This window comes from Lolium perenne, chromosome 6 (assembly GCF_019359855.2).
Source record: "Lolium perenne isolate Kyuss_39 chromosome 6, Kyuss_2.0, whole genome shotgun sequence".
Taxonomy (NCBI): domain Eukaryota; kingdom Viridiplantae; phylum Streptophyta; class Magnoliopsida; order Poales; family Poaceae; genus Lolium; species Lolium perenne.
In genome coordinates this window covers 220,737,904-220,762,126 of record NC_067249.2, presented here as the reverse complement: position 1 = coordinate 220,762,126, position 24,223 = coordinate 220,737,904, and the positions used below count along the sequence as shown (strand labels likewise).

Genomic DNA, 24,223 nt, shown 5'->3' with positions numbered 1-24,223 from the left:
CTGTATGTGACTGCTCTATCTGTAGAGCAGCTTAAATTCATGTAAAATGTAGCTTATGTTGTAGGGTTCTATCGGTACTACTGTTGGATCTGTCGTGAACATATCTATGCTATGTTGGCTGTTGTATGCAGCTTATCCTATATTTTTTCTGGATTTGTGCCCTAGATTTCCTACCTGATTGGGTAAAAACGAAGGCATAAAGAAATGAATATCGTTAAAAAACAGAAGGAGAACCTGCTCTAGATTTGCTACCAATTTGGGCTATCAAATATGAATGAGATCGAGCGAGAGAGAGGAAAAAGGTACATTGAAAACTGCTAATCTGGGCGAAAGAGACAGAAACCTCGTGCCCACGTCCCGGACCCACACGGCTCCACACGCTACGGCCCCACACGCTACGACCACACAAACATGGTCTCGTCCTGTCCCACGCGGTTCCTTCCTACCAGCCCCACACGACACGGCCCCACAAACGACACGACCCCACTCGTCAGCACGGAACGGTCAACTTAACGGAATCCTGCCGTCCGAGCTGCTTCTGCTCCTTCTGCGGGTTTCAGACAAGGTCTTGGGGAAAACTGAGGAAAAACTAAGGAGCTGGGGAAAACTGAGCACAACTAAGGACCCGAGGGCACAGAAATAGAAATCCCTAAATAAAACTAAAGTACATGTGTAAACAAAAGAGAAGAGGTATGATCTACCTTGCTGGTAGAGATAACGTCCTTCATGGGAGCTGCTCTTTGGAAGTCTGTTTGGCAAGGGGGTTAGAGTACCCACTACCATTCGTTGACAACAACAAACACCTCTCAAAACTTTACTTTTATGCTCTCTATATGATTCCAAAACTTAAAAAGCTCTAGCACATGATTTAATCCCTGCTTCCCTCTGCGAAGGGCCTATCTTTTACTTTCATGTTGAGTCAGTAAACCTATTTCCCTCCATCTTAAGCAAGCAATTGAGTTGTTGTGATCCAACCATCTATATTGTGATCTATTTAATCATGCCTTTTATTCTTTCTTGTTTAGTACAAGTTTTATCTGAATGAATATAGCTTTGAAAGTTATCAATGATTATGAGGAGATTATTATGATTGAGTATGCAAGTTTTGTTGTACAAGCTTTAATATAAGAGCGCTGCTCGACAGATAAGTACAATCTGATAATTGTTCTTTGACCAAGAACGAAGTTTGCCATCACTAATTATGATTTCCTATGCACCTTTATTTGTGATTTCCTTCTACTTGTTTCAAGTTGAATTATATGAGGAAGTTGTTCACTAGAATGTCTTGTGTGAATTAATATGACGCTTCTTGTCCGTATTTTATTTAGCGACTCTTCACTCTATAAACATGTGGTCTTGTTTACTGAGTTCAGTTTCGCTTGGGGACAAGCGAAGTCTAAGCTTGGGGGGAGTTGATACGTCCATTTTGCATCACTATTTTATATCATAATTTACTGTTATTCATTAATATATTTCATATTTAGAGATGATACTTATGTTATTTCACCTATTTTGCATGTTTCATGATTATTGGAGAATCATTCACCGGAGTCAGGATTCTGCTGGAAAAAGCACCGTCAGAATGACATATTTCTGGAGATCAACAATTGACGGAAATTACACCGAAGATCTTATTTTTCCAGAAGAATGAGCCAGCCAAAAGGAGGAGCCGAGGAGGGCCGCCATGGCCCCCCCCCCCCCATAGGCCGGCACGGGCCCTGCCCTGGCCGCGCCACCTTGTGGGGAGGGGGCCCACAGCCCCCTTCGGCCGCCTCTCTTTCGCGTACTTCATCTACCCGAAAACCTAAGGTGCTGGGAATAATCGCGAGAAGACACAGCCGCCTCTGCGGGGCGGAAAACACCAGAGAGAAAAGAGCTCTCCGGCAGGCTGAAATCCGCCGGAGAAATTCCCTCCCGAAGGGGGAAATCGACGCCATCGTCACCGTCATCGAGCTGGACTTCATTGGGATCATCATCACCATCATCTCCACTGCCGTCACCATCATCTCCACCGCTGCACCTCGTCACCGCTGTAACATCTAGGTTTGAATCTTGATTGTTTGATAGGGGAAACTCTCCCGGTATTGATTACTCCTTGTTATTGATGCTATTGAGTGAAACCATTGAACCAAGGTTTATGTTCAGATTGTTATTCATCATGATATCACCTCTGATCATGTTCCATATGATGTCTCGTGAGTAGTTCGTTTAGTTCTTGAGGACATGGGTGAAGTCTAAATGTTAGTAGTGAACTATGTTGAGTAAAATTCAATGTTATGATATTTAAGTTGTGGTGTCATTCTTCTAGTGGTATCATGTGAACATCGACTACATGATACTTCACCTTTATGGGCCTAGGGGAATGCATCTTGTATTCGTTTGCTAATTGTGGGGTTGCCGGAGTGACAGCAACCTGAACCCCCGTTGGTATATCGATGCAGGAGGGATAGCAGGATGTCAGAGTTTAAGGCTATGGTTAGGTTTATCTTAATTACTTTCTTGTATTTGTGGATGCTTGCAAGGGGTATAATAACAAGTATGTATTAGTCCTAGGAAGGGCGATGCATTAGCATAGGTTCACCCACACAACACTTATCAAAACAATGAACATTAATCAACTATATGAAGCGAAAGCACTAGACTAAATTCTCGTGTGTCCTCAAGAACGTTTGATCATTATAAGTAAACAAACCGGCTTGTCCTTTGTGCTAAAAAGGATTGGGCCACTTGCTGCAACTATTACTCTCGCATTCTATTTACTTGTACTTTATTTATCTGCTATATCAAAACCCCCTGAATACTTGTCTGTGAGCATTTACAGTGAATCCTTCATCGAAACTGCTTGTCAACACCTTCTGCTCCTCGTTGGGTTCGACACTCTTATTAATCAAAAGTACTACGATACACCCCCTATACTTGTGGGTCATCACCTATCATGATCAAGATCATCTTTATGTAATGCTACATGTTGTGTTTGCTAGGATCCGATGAATATTGAATACTATGTTGAGATCGATTATATATTCTATGTTATTTGTGATCTTACATGCTCTCCATTGCTAGTAGATACCCCAACCAAGTAAATGCTTGTGACTCCAAGAGGGAGTATTTATGCTCGATAGTAGGTTCATGCCTCTAGTTTTCTGGAAGAGTGACAATAACTTCTAAGATTGTAGAAGTGTTGTTGCTACTAGGGAGAAAACAAAAATGTTTTATCCAAGAGTAATTCTATTGTGTACTTTACACACGTTGCTTAATGCGATAATCTGTTGCTCGCAACTTAATACTGGAAGGGGTTCGGACGATAACCGGAGGGTGGATTATTAGCCATAGACGCGGTTGGATTACCGTCTATGTATTATGTTGTAATGCCCAAACGAATCTCATAGTAATCATCTTGTCATGTACGGTCTTTATTCTGTCAATTGCCCAGCTGTAATTTATTCACCAAGCATATTATTTATCTTTATAGAGAGACACCTCTAGTGAACTGTGGACCCTGGTCCTTTCTTTTACACTGATAAATTCATCCACTGCAATCCTGTTCTGTTTACTTTCTGCAAGCATTGTTCTCTTTAATTTCACTGCAACCATCTCCTTCCACTTGATACGTTTAATCCTTTGTGTTCAGCAAAACCGGTGAGATTGACAACCTCACTGTGAGTTGGGACAAAGTATTTTGGTTGTGTTGTGTGCAGGTTCCATGTTGTTGCTGACGCCGGTAGTGTGTCCTGCCAATATTCAGCTAGCAACACCTTCAGAAGTCACGTCTTTCTCCTACTGGTCGATTAAACCTTGGTTTCTTACAGAGGGAAAATTTACTGTTGTGCTCATCACACCTACCTCTTGGGGTTCCCCAACGGTGTCAAGCATCATTGCCAACTCTCACGGCAACACCATCAATGATCAAGATCAGACGATCTTCACATGTCCCTTCGATACTTTTGCTTATAGGTGAATGACATTCGTTTGTGCAATGCTCCTGCTGCTTTTCAAAGATGCATGAATGCTATATTTGCTGATTATATTGAGAAAAGTATGGAAGTATTCATGCATGATTTTTCTGTATATGGTACCTCTTTCAATAATTGCTTCTTCAATCTTAACAAAGTTTTGCAGCATTGTGAGGATCAACACTTAGTCCTAAACTGGGAAAAGTGTCATTGCATGGTGATAAAAGGTGTTGTTCTTGGACACCGACTTTTTCCATTTCATGGTGATAAAATGTGTTATTCTTGGACACCGAGTTTCAGAGAAGAGGTATTGAAGTGGACCACACTAAGATAGAAGCCATAGAGAAGCTACCATATCCGAGGGATATTAAAGGTATAAGAAGTTTTTTGGACAATGCAGGTTTTTATAGAAAATTTATCAAAGACTTTTCCAAAATATCAAAGCCTCTAATTAACTAACCTTTTGCAAAAATATGTTCCATTCTCTTTTAATGATGAGTGTGTAGAGTCTATTAATGTCTTAAAAATGCTTTGATAAGTGCTCTCATAATTCAGTCTCCTAATTCGAATTTGCCATAATTCGAATTACTCTGCTCAAAAAAATAGATAAGGTTTCGTGATATTTGTGAGTTCCAAACAAAGTCATCCTCTTGCTCGGCATAAGACAAAAATAGATAAGGTTTCGTGACATGTGTGAGTTCCAAACAAAGTCATCCTCTTGCTCGGCATAAGGCTTCATCTCGTAATTCATGTACAAAGCAAATAACCTTCATTTCTTTCTCCCGTTTATTATTAGGTTTGTTGTCCTTTTGTTGTTCTTAATTTAAGCAAACCCAAAATTCCACTGTGTAATCAACCAAAGTCGTCTCAGTTCATCCTTATTTTTTCTGTATTTTTAAACAGTACATGCATTTAGGAGAAGCGATGTTCACATACTACATAACTATGATGTACCGGTGGTATTTTACAGAATGAAAGCCAGAAATTAGGAGCTGCACAACCTTCATAAGTTTGGATCTCATGGTGTAATATTGCATCTATAATTGACCTTTAACTCCTCCACTGCCAACGAGATTGACGAGTTGGTAGTACATTAGTTTAGCACTGGAATTTCTTTACTTCAGGATACCAGTGGTATGGCACTTGGGCTCTTCTGCCAAATGAGTAGTTCACGCTTGATTTATAGATTCACCTAATACTCTGTTGTTAGTTGTATATACGATGTTGAACCGCTTTATAATTGTTGTATTCTAGATTATAGTTTTTTATGTGAATTTTTAGATTGCTGGAGAACAAACATGATGCAAGGTGTACTCGAGGAGGAAGGCCCATGAGTCTGATAACGCATCATCGTTATGGTACTTCTTTCTCCCGGTGCAATCCACATACATTTTTGCTAGTACAACTTAAAAGAAAAAGAAACCAACTCTTTATTTTAAAGGTTGATAATCACCTCAGAATAGGGATTCTATTCAGTTTGTGCTTGTTAGACTTAAGTCTCGCCAGGTACTGAGAGGTGAGAGGGCGACATGATCATCCACGGATTGTTATATTGTGATCCAAATTCATATACTAGATGACCCGGTGCGCCCCGGCGCACAGGCAAAAGCGAGGCAGATATAGTAACCATAAGTTTTAATCGGTTGATATTTATTTAGTTGTCTAAGAATTTAGTAGGTCTCTCCGAGGCTTCGAGCCCTTAAATCTATATAAGGATCGTTTTTAACCTTTCAAGTAATAATATATAAAGATAATATAACGATAATATATGTATAACGCAACAATAATTTTTTTATCCAACCATTTTTTTTTACAACAGAGATTAGAAATAAATTTGTACAATACATCATCATGTATTTTTTTTTCTGGGTGCTATCAACAGACTCAATAAGTACATATGAAGTAGTGTTATTTAGTTCAATATAACAATACACGAGGATCATCACTAAGAAACAGAGAGCAAATGGGTAAGGTTAAATAATGTAGGTTTCAGCCTCGTATGGAAATTTAGGCATTTAGCTGATGTTCAATGATATTGTCCATGCATTATACGCAAATATAACCAAATATAGTCAGTTCATATTTCTTGTATCCGTGGTCTAGCTAATGGAAACCTTGTATGTACATTATACGCATATATAACCAAATTTAGCTAATGAAAACCTCGTATGTACAGTATACGCAAATATAGCCAATACATATTTCTTGTATCCGTGTGTATGGACCAAACTGCCAGCCCTGTGTAAACCCACCTCGACCGATTTGCCTCCACCTTTTCCACACGAACTCCACTTTCGTCATAAATCAAGAAACTTTCTAGGTTTAGCTCCAAAATACGGCCGCGCTCGCAGCCAATGTGTGTTTTCTGCCAATCCAGATGTCATCGCGTCCGACATGGCGCCAGCGGCTCCCATGAAACAGAAGGAGGTGAAGGTTCTTACACCAACCTAGATCAGACGACAAAAGATGAACAAGAAGAGCAGTAAGAAGAGTGGGGCGGTGATCAATCATCAAAAGCAGGGTCCAACCTTTGCTTAGGAGACTGGCGACGCTAGTGGGGTACAATCAATTCTCCAGGGTTAGTTCGTGATGCTTCTTTTCCATCTTGTCTTCCCTTGAAAGAATCATTAAGCCGAGATACCACAACAAAAATAGACCGGGGACTTCCTTTTATGCATAATCACATATTTAACTTCTTTTTAAACGGGAAAGCCCCATCCTCTGCATCAATGAACCTTTATTAAATACATATTTAACCTGTATATTATCGAAAAGTCTTATTATGTCCTACTACCCTAATATCAATTCTTTGAATAACCAAATGGCAAGAAAATGCTGGCAATATCTAATAGCCAGATTGAACTACTACACAACAATTACATTACTCATCAAGTAATTACTGTACACAACATGGACCACTGCAACCATGTGTTGATATCCCTTATAGATTGTATCTCTGCAAAGAGTATGTACAAAGAAGATGATGAATTAGCAAATTTTGAAGCTGACAGAATCAGATCTCTCCATGTACATACCAATTACTCAACAGGAAAAACACTAAGCGTGCCTTCAGACCTGGCTGGACCTGGCTGAATGTACTACATCCACTTCCGAATAGTATCTAGTCTAGAAATATAAAGCTGGCTTTCAGGACCAAGCAAGCACAAAGCAAACGAAATAAAATCCGTGGAGGGTACAATGCATCTGAATTTAATTACCTTCTCATCCTAACTGAATATGAGAGGAACACTAAACTGCTGCCCGCGGCCGTGTCACCCAGCAGCTAGCAAGCTGCCAACGCCCGACACCCATGAAATAAAATTGAAAGTAGAGTATATAAATGCAGTCAAATGCCTTGTCAATGCAGCTTAGCAAATCTGAAATATCAGAAGATTGACGGTATTAGCAATTCACATTTTTTCTGCTCCAGAAGCCATAACGTATGACATAAATAACCATTGAATGGATCAACATTGGATGCTTTTTCTACATCACAAAACATTTTTATATTGATTAAAAATAAATATATAGAGGACATAGGTAAATATTCAGAACACTTAGCCTCCACTGCAACCAAAAATGATTTCAGATTAGAAGAAAACCTAGTCAAATAAATATCAGTAAGAAAGAAGCGCTTTTGGAATAGTATAATCATAAACGTGACATCCACAATACACTCTATGGACCTGTGGTCACCTGATTTCTTCCCGAGTCCAACAAAACTCTTCCATTAGTTCACATAAACATATATATGAACTAATTGATATCATCTCACATTTTATGTCTATGGAATTCACAGCTTCATCTTTCTATAGTGCAAGAATATATATCCAACTAAAGGTTGTCAACAATTTCCACTCAATATTGACAGACCAACCTAGGATTGACACACCAACCAAGTATAACCAAATCCATGATTGACACACCAACCAAGGTGCAGATTAGTCTGTATCAAGGACCATTCTGCGGTTCTACCGATTAGCTGCAGCGTGAGCCGGACTAAGGATTGGCAACCTAGGATTTTTTCCCTTGCAAACAAGCGGAACACATGCAACACCACGCACGCCTCTCATGCTCCTTCATTTCAGTGAGATGGTTACCCAAGAAGAACCATAAATTCATTGAAACTTGTTACTGCAAGAAGCAGATGGTCCATGCCGTTTGGCTATCACACCACCACGGGCACACACCTACCCTATCTACTTGCAGGTGACTCAATGCCATAGCACCGCTAGCCCGGCTCGATCACCAAAATATTCAATATTTCATACTCTTTTGGAAATAATAAACGTTCTATAGAAAATTTCAGCCCACTACTGGATGGAGCAACGGAACCAAATGCAGAATAAATTTAAGTACACAAAAGAAATGGGGATAGACTCAAGATTTACCTGTCCAATTCCTCTTGATCAGCTAAGCCGGCCACTGTATACCAACTTCTGTAATTGTGCATCAACCAAATTAACATGCTCCTTCCTAATGTCCAACGAATATCGCAGAACTGGTAGGCCAGTCAAATAGGCAACTACTTCACAGAGAGAGATTCTCTTTACAGTGAGCATCTTAAAGTCAAAGACTTATGGTTTAGAGTACAGTTCTAAATCATCCAATTAAGTCACAAAGGTCAACTGAAGGTACTACAAGCCTGCAAGTAAGAAGGTCAACTTTTAAGCAAATAGAATACTCCCTACATTCCATTTTATGAATCCAGTGGTATAATATAGGAGCAGCTGCAACCATTATGTGGTAAAACCTGATGCTAGGCAAATATTTCCATATCAAAGTATTATGTGGTAATACAGAGGCATTATATCTTAATAATGGAAGCTTCAGTTATACACAGGTGTTCCAATAAATCTCAAACAAGGAAACAAAACGCATAGTCTGTGGAGTCCTAGAATTGGATCACGAGGTCCTGATAAAACTAATGATGAAAGAGATGATCTGTTCGCTAAAACAATTGCAGAATAAATGATCAATCACTAATCTAGCAAGCAGAAAAGCAAAGAAGGAAACGAACTTGATGGTACTGGCCTCATGCCGTCAAGGCAAGTGTGCTCGACTTGACACAATGATATAATGGATAAATGTTTCCACCATTACCTATGATCTGAAGTACTGTTCTCAATGGCGCCTCGCCTGCTTCTCTCAAATATGTGCTGGCCCTCTTCTATCCACAGAAAAAACAGAGCAACCAACAAGCATTAATAGATGTATGATCAATTAAACAAACTAAAAAGTTAGACTTCCCAAATGAATTGGAAAATGCGACTATTTCAGAACAGTTGCCCCTATTTTGCACCTTCTTCTATCCATACAACGTACTATAGTCATGAAAAGAGAATCCAATGGCTGCGAAGACCGAGGTTTAAAGGGGGCAAACCTGTTGTCGCCAGCGCCGTGCGGTCCAAAGCTACAGCAGCCGCTCCTTGCTGTTCTTCGACTCGCCGTTGGTGCCTAGTGCAGCAATCCAGGGCATTCTGATGCCATATTCCTCTCTTGCTGGCTAGCACATGGCGGTGCGGGGCAAGGCCCATGATAAGATGACACCTGGAGGAGATGCAATCAGTGTGTATTCAGGGCGCTCACGGTAAAAGACTGTTTTCGCAGTATAGTCTGTTGACCATGTTTAGTAGCACAAAAAATCAATTAAAAGTTGCTAGTGCTTGTAATTTCCTGTACTCCCATTTGAACAATAAAATCTTCAGCTGGAAAATTGCACATCCTTGACCTCGCTTAATGCAAGCAATTCATCAATTACCACAAGCATTAGAAATGGAAGACATAATTCAATCACTGCAATAAAATAACGAAACATTGGTTTCCTATAATCAAAGGAAGTGGGTATTCACGATTGGTACTCACGCGTTCACAGAGGTAAGCATGCCAATTCGATTATCCCCACAGGCAAAAGCAACCTTCAGATTTCCGTAAAGAATTTCCTATCCACAATTTTCTAGAACAACTAATTCAATCAATGGCTATGCCTACACAACTTAATATTTTATTGTTCCACCCAACCATCACGCCGTCGGCCCCGCAGGTTGCTGGTCCTACAGGTCAAGGACTCTATCAGAAGACGCACATGTGAGAAATTTTTTGACTGCATCTAACGGCTGTGCTGAAAAGTGGGACTTTAGATTTACTGTGCAAAGCCAAACAAACGAACCAGATGATTTTGCCCCCTTGAGTGTTCTGGTTGGCCGGGTAGGCTTGCAGCCTTTAAGGATAGAAATTCTCTGAAATTTAACGACCTGACAAGTTCGATTACTCAACACTACAACTCGACTGACTACAAAATCAGATGGTTTCAAATCAAGAGCAGCTAACAGAAGAACTGAGGGGACAAGGATGAGATACTATAGTGATCTGAACAATTAGTACCATTCAGTAAACTACTTAAGTATGATGCACCAAATATCCCAGTTTAAAAGCATATCTAACCTAGATAAGTTGTTAAACTCAATATAGCAGGAAGATACCAATTTAGCATATATCAAAATCAAAATATGTGACCTGAATGCACGAGGCAGGCCAGCTACTCAACTGGGAAACACCAGATGAGCCTTGAGCTTACCCACATCATGGTCACAAGAACCGAGGGGCAAAGCACATGCAAACCAAAATAAAATCTGTGAGAGAACTTTTTAAATCTTGCCCAGCACTAACTAATCAAAGGAATGCAGAAGGTTTGCAGTGGCCAAAATTCTGATCCCAAAGGGTCGGGAAAGAAAAAGGTGGATCTTGAGAAACTAACTAAAAGAAATGATGTTGCTCAGCTTTGCAACATCATATGACCAAAAGGCCAAGTCCTAGACATGGCCTATTATTTTAGCCTGCAAGTGTTTTGTGTCTGCTGCGATATGCAAATCAATAGTGGCATGCGTATTTGGTCTTTGACGTCTTGCTTAGCCTAGTGACATCAGTTCAGGGTCAATTTTAGACTGTCAACAAGTGACGAAGTCTGAAGGTGATGCTGCTGGCCTACAAGCATGCTCAAATCCTCAAGTCTTGTGCTCTTTTCGAATATTGGCCCACTCTGTATTTGCTATAAGTACCTGAAACAGAATATGTGCAACCTCTTCAAATCTATTTCGAAAGATACAAAACCAGATCAGCTAAAGCTTCTACAACACAGATTAATTGTAATACAGTGGATTATCATCAATAGCACAAAATAATACCTCAAAATCCCTAAATGATAGGCAATTGGAAGTTTCATTCTACATGTCCGCAGTAAGCAGCTATCCTAATAGTGCCAAAATAAATAGGCATAGAGAAACACAGTAAAGTCTCTCATAAGCATCTTCTAACCCACAGGACAACATATGGATTCAATGCACCCATTCTACCAAACTAACCAGCGGTGTGAAAAAAGTTTTTGTCAAACAGTGAGATTGGACGGTCGAAAAGCAACAAAGTGAAAGATCAAACCATCATCAAGGGGTGTCGCCGAACTAAACTAAATACAAAATTATAGATAGAAAATTCACCCTCCTCCAACACAACAGTTTTGACCACTACTGGTCGCCTCCTTCCCCCAAATCACCTTCCCGAGACTCTTCTTTTTTCTCAGATCCATGACAAAGCTGCAAAAACAGCAGCAAATCCTCTTAAACATCAACAATTTTATAATGATCTTACTAATGAGCAAGTGTCAGTGCAATCTTATGTTCTCAGTAAAAGTGAAGTCGGGAAATTATTTTACCAATAAGCATAAATTAATAATATTGCAAGAATCTTATTCAAATGAAACATGCTACTCTCACAGTATCAGAGTGAAATCATTGCATTACTTAGTTTGATTTTCTTCAAAAATAAGTTAGCTTAGACACCTAAGTAATTCCCCGATGCATCAACCTTTGTGTTGATTGATTGGCTAGAAAAGAGAAGAAATATCACAACATGGTTAAAAGCTGTGAGAATAGGAAACAAAGGAATAGAAAAGAGTGGTCTAATCGATCCATAGGAAAATATCTAGGAAACCAAGCTGACCTGTGGGAGCGAGACGGAGCGTACGGAAAGAGCTTTTCTCCCTGGTGTTTCCTTTGGTTTGGTTGAATGTTATATTTTCCGTGAAAAATATGGTGGGCGAACTTTCCGGCGGAATGAAGCAGAAGGGAACACTTTCGAAGAAAAAGTTTCCAGAGGAAACCGAGCCCCCAAAATTCCTACGAAATTCCCGCACACCGAACGGGGCCTGAGTATGTACTGGCATCTAAAGTGCAGACAAGTGATCAACATCTTCATATGGATGGAAGCATTTGCCGGAGGTTGATCAATCAGAGAAGGAAAAAATGCCCAGCAGCAAGCAACATCATATCCCATCCATGCTGATCATCAACAATCCAGCAGCCTCTCGCGTGGTACCATCAGATTGAGTAGAAAAATGAGAGGCAGGGTCAGCCCATGCCCTCATGTGTGGAGTAACCTGCAACACCATACCCAAATTCATGAACCTTACTGGCATCAACAACAACGGCAAGCAGACCATCCCCCAGACTGCATTTTTTCTTCACTGCAAGCAGATGTCGCTGTGGCCTTGATGTGGGAGTAGTAGGCGAAGCAACGGCCGGCGACATGATGGAGAATTGAAGCAATAGAGAAGTCTCCCTTGCCATCCACCACGTGAAGAGCACGGGTCGAGGACATTGGGTCAAGCTGGCCCCACCATGGAACTTAACCGACGATGTATCCTTCAAGGCCCTTTGGCATGTAGAGTTGACACTTTTTAGACCGGTATTCATAAAAAAATAAGAACACATTTGTAAGTTTCATTGCATCTAGAGGAAATGTATATTGTACCACTTCCCTCAGCAGTTGATATTAGAACGCAAAAAATGAGATAACACTTTTGCAAAAGGAATAAAATCTACATTGGTATTTCTTAGGAAACATAGAATATGAGAGAACATCATACAGATAGTTAAATGAAGAAAGAAGTAGCCTTGTTATTTAGGCATATTAGGCATATGGAATCTGAAACCCCGAAAGAACAAAGAACATGGCATTAGAAATCCAAAGCTTCCAAAGTCCTGAAATGGTGCTTTTGTGTAAAATGGAAACTTACTCCGTCCGTCCGAAAATAGGAAATCAAAACGCATGAAAATAGAAACAAAATGCTCTGGCTTTTGCCTACAACATAGTGATGATAATCATCGTACTCTGTTCATAGAAAGAATGGAATATATTTTTTCATTGCTGATTTGTTTTTTTACCATGAATTAGCTCTCTAAATGAAGCAGTTTCAAATGTACATAGCTTGATTTATGCATCATTTGGTGATCTAAATATGTTGAATGACATGATATGAGAACTTCAAAGCAGCTGATCACCCTATAATGTTGAGAAACTTGTAAGCAAATACCATGGTCAGCAATAAAAGGAGCAATGAACTCTGCAATGGTAAACCAAAATTATTTCTCCTTAGAAGATACGGTGGTATTTTTTAACTAACCATATACCCAAGTCCAAAAGGAAAACCATATGCATCAGGTCTAGGCATCAACAAACAGTGTATCTCTCCCCGCCCTTGCCACCTCCCATCATGTAAATTCCCCATGCCCCCTCTCTTGTAAATTGTGCCTCTTTTTTAATAGAAAAATTACCGTAGAGGTCTCCTCTACGGTTTCCCTGGTCAAAAAAAAAAGGCATCAACAAACATGTTCATCTGTGAGAAGAATTTTTCACAAATACGTCTCATCCGCTTTGTTCTAATAATCAAAGCAACCAGTGATGGGAGAGAGCCAGGGGAGGCCGCACCTGCAAGCTGAAGCAGATCAGGGAAGGAGGTCCCATGTCACCTCTCTCCGTGGGGCTTCGATTGGTGCTGTCCATCGGCGATGCTCCTCTTGATGCTCTCACTGGCCTCTGGTAAAAAGAGAAAAGTCTACAAGAGAAAGAATTATAATCGAAGTAAATAACACATAAAGAAACAATTTTGACTACATTTTAGCACTATATTGTCAAATATGAAAATTACTTTCATGACATGGAAGCATGGATGAAAAACAGAGCAAGTTTGAAGTTAATTACTTAGTATACTTCGTAGTTTACTTACTCATAACTTGCAATCTCAGCTAGCTCTATCATTGGACTGAAATAGAGCAAAGAACAAATCCCAAACAGAATGTTCAGGTAGACATTCCAGCTAAATTATATGTCTAGGTAAATGTGGGCTCAGCTAACTGCCAAGGTAGGCATATGACCGCATATATTCGATATGAAGAAGGAAACAAACAGATGGATAGATAATTAACTCAATTAATAATATTTGTCTTAACTCTGAACATACATGATTATTTAGATAAAGCAACCACAAGAACTATTGCTGAATGTAAGGCTACCGATGGACCTGAATATACATGGTAGAAACAATATAAATAGAAAGTGTTTCTCTTAAAAAGTTCATGAGTAATAACATTATTAAGCAAATCCTGAAACTGAAATAATTCACTATATAAAATCAAGACATCTACACTTAAGCTATACTGGAAATTCTATGGATAGTCACATAACAGCTATGCAATTTTACAGGCACTATCTGCTCTGCAGCCCGCATCTATATTGTTACACAAAATTAAAATAATGTCATATATCATGGAAAATGCATGGTTGAACCGGCCGGCATATGCTCCGGGCATAGGTGAGTTTTCATTGGTCCACGTGGAGATGAGCCCCACAGAAGCAGGGAATCTTTTCTAATTTAACAGACACAATACGAACCAATAATACGTCGCTTGTGGCTTGTGGCCCCCGGCAATTCAATGCTCCGGTCAGTGTCCTGTCTTCTCCCACTCCACACTGCCTCGTCAATCTGCTGCTTCCGAGTTCCGACCTCATCTGTTTGGAGCAACTCGAAGAAGCAGTAGCAGAGATTTCAATCGAGAGCTAAACAAAGCACTGAAATGGCGACGACCAAGCAGTCTCGCCCGTGCCGCCCGACAATAAGCGGCGCATGCCCAGCCCGTCGGTGGCCCTCAAGGTGCAGGACAGATACGCGACGGAGGAGTACGACCGCGTCGTGCTACCGCACGAGCTGCACGCGCTGCGTCCAGGGTGGCGCCGGAGCCCCCAGCTCAACGCGGTCACGACGCTTCTCATGCACGCGGATGGCGCCGTGGAGGCGGTTGCCCACGCCATGGCCCCCGGCGGCGCGACATGGCGCGTCAAGGAGAACGCCGCCGCGGTCCTCAACCTAGCGTCCGTACACACGTACCGCCGCGGGCTGGGCCGGAACGCGTCCGCGGTGGAGAAGCTGGCGCAGCTAGCGCGCGCCGACCAGGCGAGCATGAGGAAGGACGCGCTGGCCGTGCTGCTATCTAGTCCTTTCCGGAGCGTACGGTCTCTCGCCAGGAACTTGTCTACTACTTTGGCAAGCATCACGTCCCGAGAGATGTCATCGGCAGCCGTGCGTGAGCCGACGGCGTTGAGGACGGCGAGCGACGCACTCGCGAGGGATTTGAGTGGCTCAAGGTGGGCACCCGCGCTGGCCAGAAGCGCCCTGGCGACGCGCTCCACCATGACGGGACTGAGGGTGACGAGGTCCTCGAACCAGCAGGTGCGGCGCATGCTGAGGCTGCTGCACTTGGTGTCGCACGAGAACCGGAACGCTGAGCTCTCCGGCGAGGAGCTAGTTGGTGTGGCGTCGCCCGGGACATCTCTCGGGACGTTGAGGATAGGCGTTGCGTACGGTCTCTATTGAGGTCCGCGGGCGGCATGACAGGCGGGGGTGGAGGCGGGTGGCATGGACGCCGGCCGCCTCCTTCCAATAGAATTGGGGATGGACGCCGGCCGCCGCGGATCTCCCCATCTCCTCGATTCCTGCGACATGAGGCGGACGACGCCCACCTCGAGGCAGCCAGTGAGGGGCCCCTTCATCACCTCGTCCCGCGACGGAGCCATAGGCGTCGACGGCGAGCTCGACCATGGAGCCGAGCGGCGACGGACCATCCAGGACGGTGCGGCCCGCTGCCCTGCATGCACGGACGTCGAAACTGGGCTGTAGAATCTGGCAGAAGCACTCCCTTTTTTAATCATTCCCTCTACAAAGTGGAGCCCACGCGTTTGTATTCTGCTCTACTTTTAACCAGCGATACGCAAAATCCCACCTCCAGTAGTGGACCCTACTGATATTTCTGGACCAATGAGGGACCGAGTTGCTGCGGGTTCACATGTCGCCGGGTTCTGAAACTCCACTCTCCATATATCATAATCTTAAAAGGGTAAAGCAAACACTTTTTTTTACACTAATCTAACCAAAATATGAATAAGTGCCTTCTTCGATATCTGTATATCAAATCTACATCCCTAAATCCAGAGGGCAGAATCCCCGGATAAAAAAAGGAGAGATCCATACTTTCATATTTTGTTTCTTACATTCAGAACACACGACCATATTAAGAAAATGCTACATTAGGGGACCTGCTCCTAGACGTGGAACGCACCGGCTACCGGCTTGCCTAATGCAAGAATAACAACTCAATCTATCAGAGGTGACCAAACTATCTCACTCGTATGTCGTTTACCAGGAACTAAACAGGAACCAATAATGCTATACTAATCTAACGTTAACAGCAAATGGAAGGATTCGCTAGTTCATTTTGATTCTACCGAGTGATGAATGATCAAAATGGGAGGAAATTTATAGTTTCAGTAACTCCATCTCAGCCTATTTGTCCCGCTTTATCCCTACTTGAGGTAGTATTATCATTCTCATGCCCCATAACATGAAAATGTTCCAAAATGCTTCTTAACTACATTCTATTTATACAAAAAAAATACAAAGATAAACAAAGACTGGGATGGGGTAGAGGTTGCCTTGAAAACAAGAACACAAATGATCACTATGCAAATGGACTGTCCCGAGACTGCGAACCATTTATCATGTCAGCAACGGAGAAAGACTGGCTTCTCCAGGAACAGCAGGCATAGCACAAAAACGGATTCTAACTTAGGCTGGAAAGCTAAACACCATTGTTTTGGGGCAAAATCATGGCGATATAAGACTTTCACTGGGGACTAAGCTGACAATTTGTGAGATCATATTGACAGAAATTTTAACCTGATTTACACACAACTTAACATTCTCCAAAAGCTATTGATTGGAAACCATTTTTGTTTCAATGATATATGAACAAAAAATAATGGGGTGCTTGATTTTGCATTGTGATGATAAAGATAAATAAAAGGCGAAGAAAGATTCAATGCGGATGGAAGAACTGATACTTAATGTAGCTAAAAATAGCAAATAAATAAATGCATGCTCCCAAACAACCTTTTCTTAAAATTTACGGCACAATAGGGACCATGCGTATATCTAATGCATACCTCAACCTAAACCCTTTTGACTACGAATGCCATTTAGATATAAACAACTGGATTATGCTCTATTATTTCCTCCATGCACATGCCAACACGAACATAAATAAGAGGAAGGGTCAAACGTAAGTACCCGTTAGGAAAAATTCAAAAATGTGCTTTTCTAGGGAAAGAGCAAAGGAAACTTCTACTATTAGTAATAAATATACATAAGAAATGAAAGTAACATGTACTATTTTTTAATTGTACCTTGCACATGCATCAGTAGGGCCAGATGAAATTGAATCTAGAACTCCATATATTCCAATATTCCATATAGAATTGAGAGGATATTTGTTGTATCGGTTTGACATTAGAAAAAAGTCAATGACAATCATCTTACCAATCGTAATAGAATGAAGTAGTGCATGCAAGAAAAATAAAGCATACATTATCTTCATATAAAGGATAGGCAACCGCTATACATGCCGAAGGTAACATGTGCATACAGATGTCCATATTATTATTAACAATATTATACACAAACATAAGCATAGTCTTTTCTGCTGAAAGTTACAACTAAGGTCTGAATTAACCTTTACTTTAGAATTAACTCATTTCCAGTGCTCAAGGAACACATCGAGATTACAACTGAAAACGGCCAAACAAATCCAAAATAGGCACAAGAACGCATTAGCTTACAGCCACTGGTATATCCTCAAACAAGTCCTGCACAGGCCAAACACGGATCAAAACAAGCCAAAAGCTTGTATGCCCACACCAATAGGGTATTATGAATGGAACTCCAAATACTTCAGGACAATACAATACAAAAATAAGTAGGTCATGTAGTATAGTAAAGTGAATTATAACAATAATACCTTGATTTCACTCATGCCTAGGACTGTCCCGGTGTTATTTAGCAGATCACATACTCATATGCGTTAACTGCATATACACAAATATATAAAAGTTTTCTTAAAGCAAAACAATACTGCTCACACCGCATCTCTCTTATCATCTTTGAGACAATAAATCTGAGTTAGAGGCATTGTGGTGGAATGGATATAACATATTTAAAAAAATATAGCAGTGGAATGTATCAGATACAAAGCAAGAACAATCATTCAATCACCATAGAGAAAACAGGCACTGAATGGAAGATGCATTCCTAGTAAGGAGAAGGAAGCGACAAACCTCAACACAGAAGAAGAGCACATAACCAGAGCCTAGTACAGGATGAGACAAGAAGCGAGCCTACTAAATCCTAGAACCTGCAAAGTGAAAAGGGCCAGGTAAAAAAGGAACTATCAGCCAAAAACCGCACTAGGAAGTTCATCTAGCATAACATCATTATTCTTTGTTGTTGCTACTTCTAGGAAGTTCATCTCCTAGCCATAAAGGAAAAAATAATTTATTGCCAGGTACCACATGTAAGATATGTATGAATTAAGGTGTATAAACCATCCATAATATATCAATGACACTCCTTACCTCCTTCGTGTTATCTGGGCACCATCCGAGTAATCTTTTGATGTATCACTCCAGGGATGAATCCGTCAGGTAATCGCTCATATCGGACGGATGTCAGGTGCCGACGTCTGCATGAGATGATGCCCCAGAAATGCAAGCATTGTTGCGCGTCAGCCTCAGTGTGACTATGTAACAGCTCGCCCAGCAGCAGCAACAACTACAACACAGATCCTATAAACGCAGCCATAAGCATAAGTTTCAACACATATGCAGAGCCCATAATATTGTTTAGAAAATCAGAAGCACCTCAAGATATATCTGAAAAAACTAATAAAGAAAAATGAAAAGAAATTGCACTAATGGACATTAGAAAGAAACATTGGCTACTGCCATCAATGGTTGCAAAATCTAGTGGCAGCCCAAACTCTGCCTATGAAACGTGAATGAAATTAGGGCTAATAGAAAAATAAAGAGGAGCTCACTACCGGAAAACTGCCATCGCCATGGCCAAGCTGAACCGTCTTCGCCGCTTGTGGAGGCTGGCGAGAGTCGACATGCTGGGGCGATGACTCCACTGATGCGCCACCCATCCTGCTCGACGTGGTTATTATGTGCTACGTATATATCTATATTAAGGAAAGCTTCAGATGTACAAGGATATTCCAGTAAATCTTAAATTAAGCAAACAAAATACAGTGTGACTGTCAGCACATAATATCACAAAAAAAAAATTCACCAACTATTATACATGTAGAAGCACATCTCACCTGGAAGCACCAAGCAGCATACAAAATCAGGTCCAAGAACAAGACCAACCTTCTGAAAAACATCAACAGAGCAGCAATAGGGAAACTGTTTTTTCCTCCTCCTCTGAAAACACTCACATCAATATAAATTATCTTTTCAATTTCATCAACATCAAGGCTGCAAATATAATGTAGATCATTGTATTAGTATATAGTAAACGGAGAGCATGATTATTTTAGAGCAATCAGACACTGAACTTGTGTGTAAATGAGTGTCTCAAATACAGACTACATCGATAGCAATTTGTGCCTTGGAGTAAGGTATTTTAAAAATCTGTTTCAGACATCAATTGGAGCAATTGTTTTCATCTCCATATTCGTCTAGGCCTGAATGGCCTGACACGAAACCGCATGGAGCACCACCGCAGCCTGCCTCTTCGTCCTGGCAGTCCAGTCTCCTCAACATGAAAATCACACCATGCCCTGTGAGATTGAAGCCTAGAAGAAGGGAATGGATACCTGGAGGCTGGAGCGGGCTTAGGGCGTGGCGGACAAGCGCGCGACGCCGGGAGTCGACCGAGGGTGTGCAGCTAGGCGAGGCGAGGCAAGGCGACCTACTATGGAAGCGACTGAGAGCATCTCCACTCCAGGAGTGCCGAGGAAGAAATCGAGGGCGCGCACGGTCCAGCCGCCGCCACCACCGCTCGATTGCTGCCTTCCGCCGCCGGCGCGCTTCTTCTGCTCCCTTCCGCCGCCGCTGGATGCTCGGACGAAATCGAGGGCGAGCGCCGCCAGCCGCCACCACCGCTCGGTTGCCGCCTTTCGCCGCCAGCGCACGGCCAGCCGCCGTTGGACGAAATCGAGGGCACGCGGGCAGCCGCCGCTGGAAGAAATCGAGGGCGCGGACGAGCGCACGCCTCTTCCGAATCCGTGCTCCTCCACCTCCGTCCCAGCGCAGTGTTGGGTGGGTTGAGGCGGAGATGCGCGATGGCGGCGGCTCGGAGTCGCAGAGGAGGAGGCGCGAGGGGGCAAGGCACGGCGACGGTGGCGGCTCGTGGTCTATCATGGCGGCGGCTTGGGGAGCGCACGGGATTGAGGAGGAGAGGAGGGGAGGCGAGCGCACGGGATTGGGAGCTCGTTCGATCTAGGTTTTCACCTTTCGTCCGTGGACATGAGAATGAAGCGACCGAACGAGCGGACCTGCCTACCTCTAACTGTCGGGCCCCGCACATAGAAGGTCCCACCCGTCATGGAGTCTTTCCAAAACTGAACGAGTGAGAAAAAATCTGACTGATCGGACGGCTGTGGTGAAAAGCGGGATGGGAGATTTACTGTTGCATGCTAATTGGACGAACCAGATTCGTTTGCTCCTTTCAGATGGTCTGGTTGGGTGGGTAGTCTTTCAACATTTATAGGAGAAATTAAAGGGAGGTTAACTTCTGACGAGCGAAGTGAGGCTTGTCGCCGGTAGGCTTCGGTTGAAGGGGTGCCCTGTAGGGACGGCTGCGAAGGGGGTGCGGGGGTGGCAACTCCCCGCGGTACGGATCGATGACACCGCCTATATATACATCTTGTGGTAATCCACTCAGGCCTCCTAACCTAGCCGCCTCCTCCTCTCCCACCCCCCTCCCGGGCGGCGGCGGAGGATCTACCTACCCCGCTCCGCCCCCGGATCGCCGCACCTTAGCCGCCGCTGCTGCCGGCCTCGGCCCCGGCCCCGGCCTTGGCCTTGGCCTTGGCCCCGGCTTCGGCCCCGGCCCCGGCCTCGGCCATGGCGGCGGTGGCGGCGTCCCTTCCGTCGAACAACGAGGGGGAGGAGAGGGTTTCCACGGTGGTGTTCCATGGGAGGTGATGAAGCGCCGGTGGAGGAAGCTGGGCGGCACGGCTACTTGGCCGGGGCCTGATGCTCTCCGTCGGTAGCCATGGAGGATTCGGTGGAGCGGTGGCGGCCTCCGCCCCCGGTGACGGTTCTGCGGTGGTACGCATGATCCGCGCCGCCGTCTTCTTCCGTGGTGATCCGGCAGGAGGGACTGGCGGCGTGGGGGCTGCTGGTCTTGCTTTGTTTTTGTTGGCGGTCCTCGCGTTTCTCGCAAGCGAAGATGAAGATCTACCGGAGGTCAGTTTGCTTTGATCTGGCTGGAGAGATGAGTTCCGGAAAGCTCCGCTGGCGAATGGAACAGTGCATATTTTGCCTGCAGTTTGCTGGATCGGGTGGTATTCGGTCGCGCGCACCCATGTTTTTATTCCGACCGTTTGGTTCTGGAGGGAGCGCCGCGAAGCTATATTCTGTGTTGACATCCGGTGACTTTTTGGTCCATGGTGAAGTCAGAAGAAGGAATATCATGAAGGCCGGATTGGTGGACTGACTAAAGGAGGTTCGAGTCAACGTGATGCTGAGGGATCTGCTTGGCTTTCCGGGCTTGCAGCAGTGGTATGCATGTGGGGGCAGCAGCACAGGGGAAGTTCAGAGTCTTACCTCTCAGGGTGAAAACCCAAGGTCTGGCCTTAACTGGTTGTGCCTGGCAATGTTCTTGTTGGAGGCATTGTTTTGAGAGTGGGGACTATCTTCAGGGAGAAATCCTAAGACCTTTGGTCGGGCGACGACGGCGCTGGTGCACTGTTTCCTTCTTGGAGGCGTCGCTTTTGGAGAGTCTGTACTTCAGGTGTTGTCACGGTGGTGGTTGTATTGCTGTTGCTAGGTCTAGAAGGCTGTAGCGGGACTTTTTTTCTTAATTTTCTTTTCTCTTTTTTGGCTGTGTGCATCCGTACTGCCATTAGGGTGGGGCGTTGTTGCAGAGGCTGGGTGTAATTGGTATCTTTTGATATTAATATATTCCCTTTATCGAAAAAATATATACATCTTGTAAGCCACCGGCTAGAGTTTATCAGATTATAAGATAACCCACGGCGTTTGTAAACACTCTCCGATATAGTGAAGTTTTGCTAGCTAGCGCCCGTGATTTTCGTCTTCTCTGTTGGAAGGGGTTTTCATGTTAAATCTCGTGTATGCACTGTATTTTCTTTTATCGTTCTTTGTTATTTGCTTGTCGTTTTTATAACATGGAAAAAAGACCAGCCCCTGGAAGCTCAATTTTTTTCTTCTGGTCCATCGATCGCACATCTGAGTATCCCGCGGCGATTATGAACAAATATGCAATTCTATTCAGTTTCCAGTTGCTTTCTGAAGGTCACCGCGATAGAGTTAGGGCCACGGACTCCACGGCAGACAGGAACGCGTATGTTTGACTAACTATCACTAGTGGAAAACAGGCCTAATGTCGCGGGTCGTATGACCCTTTTGTCGCGGGCGGCCAGCCGCGACAAGGGAGGCGCGACAAAAGGTCCCCCTTCTGTCGCGGGTGGCTTACGACCCGCGACATAAGGTCCACCACGTGGCAGCCGCGGGGCGCGCAGGGGACAGGCCCTTTTGTCGCGAGTGGTATTACCACCCGCGTCAAAAGGCCCTCTACGTGGCGGGCGCATAACGCTGCTGCTTTAGGGTTTGAGGGGTGCAGCACCCCCCCCCCCCCCGCCACCGACCGCCTGTTATTTCATTTTTCATTCGAAAATAAAAGTTGCATATATTTGTACGCTACTAGAAGTGGTACACGTTCATTCATTATATATATATATAGATCGATCAAACAAATATTGGAAGCAAAAGTCGATTCCCCTTACATGTAGATTCCCCTTACATATATATATACATTTAGCTCACAATCGACAAGCGGTACTAACGACCGTCTATTTGGAGGTAGAGCATCTATTTGGACTAAACAAGCCTTTGTTGTTTAGTACTTCTTTAACCAAAAGTCCCGCCAGTTCCTCCGCAATTCCTAGTAGGTGTTCCTTTGGTTGGAGTCTGTCCCGCATGTAGTCCACCTATATACGAAAATGAGATGAGTATGACTATATCAATCTTGATAACGAAATATTGACGATAATAAATAAAGTTCTGAGTGTTATTGCTTACGTTGAATTTATTTTTGTTCTGCTTCTCAGTGGTTAACATGCGAATGGACTCGCAAACGTAGTATCCACATAGATTTGTCCCTTGTGGCTGCTGTTCGCGAGATGGAGAGGGGTGTCGGCGAGTGTTCGCGAGATGGAGAGGGGTGTCGGCGAGTGTTGTTCGCGAGAGGGAGAGGGGTGTCGGCGAGTGTTCGCGTCGGTTGTTCGCGAGAGGGAGAGGGGTGTCGGCGAGTGTTCGCGTCGGTTGTTCGCGAGAGGGAGAGGGGTGTCGGCTAGTGTTCGCGAGATGGAGAGGGGTGTCGGCGAGTGTTCGCGAGAGGGAGAGCGGTGTCGGCGAGTGTTATTCGCGAGAGTGTTTGCGTCGATTGTTTACAAACTAACTAATATAAAATTTAAATTAATACAAAATTTAATCTAACTAACTACAAGATTTGAATTAATACAAAATTTAAACTAAGTAACTACAAAATTTGAATGAACTATGTACAAAAATTTAAACTAACTAACTAATACTAAATTTAATCTAAATACTAATACTAATACTAACTAACTAATACTAACTAATAATAACTAACTAATACTAACTAATAATAACTAACTAATACTAACTAAATTTAATCTAAATACTAATACTAACTAACTAATACTAATTAAAACTAAATACTAATGCTAACTAAACTAAACTAACTAACTTAATAAAAAATTTAATAAAAAACTTAAAGAAAAAAAAGGCCGGGGCATGGCCGGCCGGCATCATGACGCAGCGCGCGGGCGGCGGAG

General features: G+C 43.2%; 2 long non-coding RNA genes across 3 annotated transcripts; both read right to left on the bottom strand.

The window, feature by feature from the left end:
* Positions 1-6,100: 6,100 nt before the first annotated feature.
* On the bottom strand, positions 6,101-7,200 carry LOC127309326 (uncharacterized). 2 transcript variants are annotated; one of them, XR_007857108.2, is made up of 4 exons: positions 7,172-7,200; positions 6,834-7,079; positions 6,482-6,674; positions 6,101-6,400 (listed from the first exon to the last, which is right to left on the bottom strand). It is a non-coding gene; the product is annotated as an uncharacterized lncRNA (long non-coding RNA). The 2 variants fall into 2 exon arrangements; XR_011746796.1 differs by lacking the exon at positions 7,172-7,200 and having other exon boundaries at positions 6,834-7,162.
* Positions 7,201-7,215: 15 nt separating this feature from the next.
* On the bottom strand, positions 7,216-9,475 carry LOC139832143 (uncharacterized). Its single transcript, XR_011746795.1, has 4 exons — positions 9,337-9,475; positions 9,057-9,123; positions 8,345-8,598; positions 7,216-7,330 (listed from the first exon to the last, which is right to left on the bottom strand). It is a non-coding gene; the product is annotated as an uncharacterized lncRNA (long non-coding RNA).
* Between the last annotated feature and the right edge of the window lie 14,748 nt (positions 9,476-24,223).